Below are 7,055 nucleotides of genomic sequence, written 5' to 3'. Positions count from 1 at the left end.
GCTCCGTGTCTTCCCTCAGTCTCCATCCCAGCCTCTACTTCCTGAATGCATTCGTTTTCTCCCTGCTGTCATTCGCACTCTACCCTGGAATGTCACAGGGCCTGAGCCCCAGAACCCAGGCACTGCCTCCAAACACATGCCATCCATCTCCCAGTAGCTAGTAGGCATCTGCTAGTCCATAGCCTAAAATCCTTCACAGGCCTGAAGATCAAGTCTCAACACCTTTCGGGCCCTCATGGTAGGTCTAAGCCCTGATCATGTTCAGCAGCTTCCCTGCCTCTTCCCATTTCCACTCTCGAGTGGTCAGAATGGTGGCTATGTTCAGCTCAGCCCTTGAAGGCACGCATGCGCATGAGCAGCACGCTCTGCTCTCAGGGGAACAAGACAATCCTGACCCGCTTGTCTGCATGGAGACTTTATTATGACATCCTTGCCTCTGCCTCTGGAGTTAATCATTGCCTCTTTGGCTTTAGCTTGCACCAGAGGTGTTTGCTGCAAAGCCCTTGCTTTGCCCTTGAGTGTTTATACTGGACCCCCTAGACCATGAGGTTTCTAGGCGGGGCTTCAGGTCTGGATGATTTTGTCTTTGACTGCTCTGCCCTCCGTGTGCACATTTCTGCCGGCCTTGGCCTCTTTAGCCTCAGCTTTGAGGTGCCCTTGCCCCCACTGTTGATAGAGGCTGGAATTTGTGAAGTCAGAGCTGAGACTGCTGCTCTGAGAGCTGTGCTGAGGAACATTTTTTCTCAGCCCCTCACTTCCAACCATGGCCTGGCATCCCAGGGGCAAAGCGATGTTCTCTGCTCCTTCTCCTCCCGGACTGCCAATGGACAATCCCGCTCCTTTCACCCTAGAATCCCATCTGCAAATGGAGGGAGAGCATAGTACTGAATACCTCATGGATTGCCAGAAAAACAAATATATTGTGGAAGATGTATAAACCATCATACACCTCAGAGGCAAGGCAAAGCTTTACCTCACACACTTTGGGTTGTTGTTAGAGGGGTTTTTGGTGGAGGATCAGGAAAGATGGGGAAATTGCTCAAAAAGATGCACCTACATGGTGGCTGTAACAAGGGGCTTGACTAAATCAGAGATGGTGAGGATGGCACAGGCCAGGACACACTTCAGAGCTTGTTCATAGGGTTGCAAGGAGTCAGAGTTGAATCAACAGCACCTGACAACAACACACCAGCAGGTCCAGTCCAGCTCTGGTGACCTTGCCAGGTTCCTGGGGCAGGCAGAGCTGAAGTTGTGACAGCCTGAGTAAGGCGGCCTGGCTAGTTTAGCTGGGTTGGTAATGTTCAGTCCATGCCTGGTTCCATCACCAGTGTGCTGTTACTTACCATCTGATGGGTTCCGTGATAGTCCTGATCAACAGAGCTTGAAAGGCTGAGAACTTTCAGAAACAGACTGAAAGCCAAGTCTGCTTGTGCTGTAACTTGAGGTGGGCTTGACCCACCAATCTTCCCGCTAGCAGTCAAGCTCTATATATTTTGCACAGGGGTTCTTGATAGTGTTAGATGTCATCAAGTCATCTGTGACTCATAGAGATCCTATGAACAACTAACTGAGCCTCACTCTATCATCATCTCTCTTACATCCGTGAGCCCATTATGAGTTAGTCAATCTTATTGAGGTGCTTCCTCTTTCTCTTACCGTCTTTGCTAGCAAGTTGTTTTCTCCCAAGGACTGGCCCCTCCTAACAACATGCCCAAAGTATGTGAGATAAAGCTTCAACATCTTTTCTTTTAAGAAGCACCCTGGCTGCACTTTCTCCAAGACATGTTTGTTCTTTGGCCATCCATGGGATGTGCAGTGCTCTTCTCCAACAAAATACCTCAAAATTGTCTATTCTTTTTTTGCCATCCTTATTCATTGTCCAGCTTCCATATGCATAGCAAGTAATTAGAAAGACCATGGCCTGAACTAGATTTTATAGACATGCATTTTTATTGTTAGTAGGTACCATTGAGTTGAGTATGGCTCCCAGGAATCCTATGAACAGCCAACCCAAACCTTGCCCTATCCTGTGCCACTCTCATTGTCTCTGACCTCTAAAGCCTGGTGTCTTAGTGATAAGGAGTTGCACTGGCAACCCAAAGGCTGCTCTGTGGAAAAAAGATGGGCATTCTCCTCCTATGTGATTAACTGTCTCTGGAAATTCCTTAGATGGTCAGTTATGAGTCCATTCCAGCTCAAAAGTACACAGTAACAGCAACAACAATGCCCTAAGGGATGATATATCCGTGAACTCTTTTGGAGAAATTACTAAAACAACTCCCCCAAAGCGTACAAGCCAAACTGTCCAAGGCATGTGGATTCACAGGTCAGTAGCGGCCAGGCTCTGGCCTTTGGCTATGACTGATGAAGGGTCTCACTTCCTCAGAAAGCATCAGCAGCCTGCTAAAATGACCCTCACTGTGTCTTCTCCTTGCCATGCCTCTGCCTGCTTGCATGATGACACATTGGCTCTCTAAGGAAGAAGGGAGCACAGGGAAGCAGCTCTGCCTTCCTAACCTACGAAGAGTCAGCATCTGGAGATCACAGAAGGTGTGGGAGAGGCTGCTCATTCTGGCCTGGCGAACCCAGGCAAGTCAGGTCACCACATCAAGACTCTGTTTTCCATTCATAACTTGGGACATATCTCCACACCTCTGTCGAGGCAGAGTTGTGGTGGTGGTGGTGTTGTGAGAAGCCATCGAGCCTGTTCCACCTCATGGAGACCCCAGCCCATGGAGACCCCGCCCCATAGAGACCCTACCCTATGGAGACCCCGCCCCATGGAGACCCCATGTGTGTTGTGGAGGCTGTTCCACGGAGTTATCAAGGCTGTCAATTTCCAGAAACAGATTTGCCATACTGATTATCCGGGGCACCTGTGGTTGGATTCCAGGCACCAACCTTTCAGCTAGGAATCAAGTGCTTAAACACTTGTGTCATTCACACCCAGTAGTCATAGTAAGATACAGTTGTTGTCACATCACCCAAGTGCAGTTATAGAAAGATACATTTATGTCACGGTGCAAGTGTGCCAATGAGAAGTGCAGTGACATCACAGTATAGTTACCCCAGGGTGTTGCTGTGTTGAGATGTAGCTACAACAACGTTCAGTTATGTCAAGATACAACAGGAGAAGGTGTGTTGGTAGCCAAGATATCTTGGAGGACGTGCAACCAGGGTGCCCCCTAGAGGCAAGGATGGTGAGATTTTGTGTCGCATATTTTGGGGCATATTCAGAGGGGCTATTCTTTGGAAAGGGATGTCACACTTGCAAAGGTGTAGGGTCAGCAAAAGAGATGAAGACTTTCAACAAGATGGACTGACTCTGACTGCAGCAATGGGCTGAAGTAAGTCAGAAATGATGAGGATGGTGCAGGATAGGGCAGGATTAGGGTCCCTTTTTCATAGGGTCACTATGAGTCCCAGTCAACTGGATTGCCCCTAATAACAACAAAATGTTAAGGTGTAATTATATCAATTATAGTTAAATGCGATAATGGTTACCCATGGTGGACAGTGTTTGCTGGAGCACTCAAATTAAAACAGGCTTGGAAGCAGGAGTGGCATCCACTTCTGAAATAGCATGCCTCCAGAAACCCTATGAACTTGGAGAAACAATGAAAGTTATGCGTGTTCAGGACTTTCGTTCACAGGGTTGCTATTAGTTGTCTACGACTAGATGACACTTAACAACAACAACAACAACAACAAGTTATGCCAAAGCTCAACCATGTCAATGTATAGCTGTGCAGTCCCTGTAAACGCAATGTCCACACACAGAAGGGTTTGGGAGTTTATGATATACGATCACTACAATGTTGTTTAGGGCACTCCTGCGCTGAAATTTCTTCCTTCAGCAATGATTGCATGCAATCCCACCACAATTAAGCTATGGAATAGCTTCTTGGTTCAGAGTTAAGACTCCTAAAGGGAAACAAATCAAGGTCCAAACTGAGTCAGAAAATGGAAAGCATCCAGTTTCATTCTACAAATCCCCACTAGGTGGTGCATAGATTCCACTCAGAGGCCAGGCAGGGTGGCGTTCCTTCCTGGAGAAAATCCAAGGCTAGGTCTGGACGTGCCTGGCAAGCTGGTCAGGAAGGCAGAAGCAGGCACAGCGTCCACCTCAGCCATACAGGACACACACACACACACAGTCTTCCTGGCAGGAGCTTTGCACACTGCCTCACTCATGGGTAGCCAGAGGCCCCAGGACAGAGCTGACCCTAGCACAGGCCATGATGTTAGGGACTGAACCAGGCCTGCCACCAGCAGTCCTTTGCCTAAGGCCCCGAGAGCTTCCTCTGAATTGGCTGAAAGGAAGGACAGGTATCCCACAGGGGTTTCCTCTATCTGTCTCCTATCAGTGTGCATGGAGGGCATGGCTGGGCCCAAGGTGAGGAGAAACGATCTGTTTTGTAAAACAACTATTGGTGAACTTCTTAAAAACTAACTTTTAACTTTTCCCATAATTAAGAGCACTTTTGTCAGGGACATGTCTAGGTTCTCAGGGGCATTAGATGGCAGACCCCTGGTCTACTCAGCTCTCCAACTTCCCCCACAGATGCCTCTATGTGGTCACCGATGCAGGCTGTGTGAAGGCCCCACACTGGTTACTGGACTCTGCTCATTGGAGAAATTCTGTGGGGATCCACTAAGGAACACATATACACTGACATCCCACAATCGAGCACCTACTTGCTTTCTGGGCCTCAGTTTACTTCTCTGGAGACGGAGGAGCAAAGGCTGTTGTAAGCACATAGAGGAGAGACTAGGGGAGTAGGCCAGAGGGAACATATAGGTGCTGAGAGGGCAGAGCTTTCCCTTGCTATGGCTTACAGAGAAACAGTAGTCACCAAGGCCCAGGGATAGACAAACCCCAGCTCTGGTGGTGCCTGTTCGAAGCTGCCACAGTGCTTGCTCCGAGCAACGTTGGCGGGTTCTGTGTCACACACTCCTGGCAAACATGGGTGTGTGCCAAACCCAGCGAGGAACCCTCCAGTCTCACACATGCGTGCACGCTCAAATCACAGGGCACAGCCCACAGTGAGAGCTTCTCCACTCTGATAGCCTTCCCAGCATAGCTCAGACCCTGAACCAAGGGTCTGTGAGTCACCATCACATTATTCACTGTCTCCACTGAGCTGGACAGTTGACTGAAATCTGCAGGACCACCTGCAGGGGTCATTCCACAAGGCCTTCTGCCTACAGTCACCTTAGTAAGGAAGGAGGAGCAAGGGAAGGGAGAGGAGGTGGTGGTGGCTGTTATTATGTGCCTTTGGAATCTACATCAAGTTGCCTATTACTCACTGCTACCTGTGAACAACAGATCTAAGCCCTGCTTTGTCCTGTCCTGTCCTGTGCTAGCCTCATTATCTCTGACACACTTGAGCCGGTTGCTGCAGTCACTGTCAATCCACCTCAATGAGGATCTTCCTGGCTTTCACTGGCCTTCCACCTTTCCAAGCCTGGTGTCTTTCCAAGGACAGGCCCTTCCCAACAACAGGCACATGTGAGAAAAAGTTTCTACACCCTTTCCTCTAAGAGCACCCTGTCTGCACTTTCTCCAAGACATATTGTTTGTTCTTTTGGCAGTCCACAGTATATTCAGTACTCTTCTCTAACACCACAGCTCAAAGGCATAGATTCTTTCGATCTTCCTTATTCACTGCCTAACTCTCAGATGTATTATAGGAAGTAACTGAAAAGACCATGGCTAGTCTTTAAACTGACACCATTGCTCTTTAGCATTTTGTAGAGGTCCTTTACAGCAGATTTTCCCTTTGGAAAAGGGAGACACAGAACAGAGCAGGGAGACACTGGATGGTTCAAAGTCAAGAAGGAGGTCCATCAGGGATGTATTTTGTCTCCATACCTTTTCAATCTGTATGCAGAACAGATCATCCGAGATGCTGTGCTGTACGAGGAGGAGTGTGGCATCAGGACTGGTGGAAGAATCATCAACAACCTGCATTATGCGGATGACACAACCTTGCTTGATGAAACTGAGGAGGACCTGAAGCGCTTGCTGCAGAAGGTCAAGGACTGCAGTCTTCAGTATGGATTGAAGCTCAACATCAAGAAAACAGAGATTCTCTAGGGGTGAAATCTCTCTCAGGGAGGAGTGATAGGGAAAGGCAAAGGACACACTGACAAAGGAGATTAATCAGAACTGGTTTTGACAAGCACTGTGGCAATGGGACAGAAACAGACTTTCAAGGGGGGAAAAAGAAAAAGGAACGAAATGGGGTGAGGGGTAGGGAAAATAGGACAACAATAAATGAACGGAAATCCAAAATCCCTGTAAATGTTCATTAAAATTAATTTAAGGAGTGAATTTGAACTGGGACCCACGTCTCCAGGTACTGCATCACTTCCCCCGCCCCAGTCCGCGACCCTGCCGCCAGCTCTGAAATTTGGGACAGGCAAAGTTGGGTACCGCGCAGACGCAGTGGACTGAGGGAGTGAATTTGAACTGGGACCCACCCCTGCACCTTGGACCCACATCTCCAGGTACCGCATCGCTTCCCCCACCCCAGTCCGCAACCCCACCGCCAGCTCTGAACTTTGGGACACACAAAGTTGGGTGCCATGCAGACGCAGTGGACAGAGGGAGTGAATTTGAACTGGGACCCACCACTGCACCTTGGACCCACGTCTCCAGGTACCACATCACTTCCCCCGGCCCAGTCCATGACCCCGCCACGAGCTCTGAACTTTGGGGCCCTCAGGCCTTCGGGCCTCTGACCAGGAAGGCCAATAGGAAAACTAAAACCAAAACAAAACAATAAACCACAAAAAAGAACAAAAACACACAGACCAAATTTATAGCATTTTACATCCTCACTTGAAAAGGTTTTCAATATTGAAGATTTGGTTTCTTTTGACTACAAGCTGCTATTTGGCCCTACTACATTGGTCTCACCAACTTAAGCAAAAGGGAGGTACTGGACATCTCGATAGAGAAGTAGTGACATCAAACCAAGAACCAAGAAGCAGGGTACCTCACTCACCACACAAGCCCAAAATAAGATATCTACCCTCCAAAATGACAC

At 48.5% G+C, this 7,055-nt stretch overlaps 1 pseudogene; it reads right to left on the bottom strand.

Annotated features, from left to right (window-relative positions):
• Positions 1–244: 244 nt before the first annotated feature.
• LOC102843899 overlaps positions 245–7,055 on the bottom strand; it is a 31,168-nt pseudogene continuing 24,357 nt past the window's right edge.

The sequence above is a fragment of the Elephantulus edwardii genome, unplaced genomic scaffold (genome assembly GCF_000299155.1).
Source record: "Elephantulus edwardii isolate Elephantulus edwardi_28Jun2011 unplaced genomic scaffold, EleEdw1.0 scaffold00241, whole genome shotgun sequence".
Taxonomy (NCBI): Eukaryota; Metazoa; Chordata; class Mammalia; order Macroscelidea; family Macroscelididae; genus Elephantulus; species Elephantulus edwardii.
This window is presented reverse-complemented; position numbering and strand designations above follow the sequence as displayed.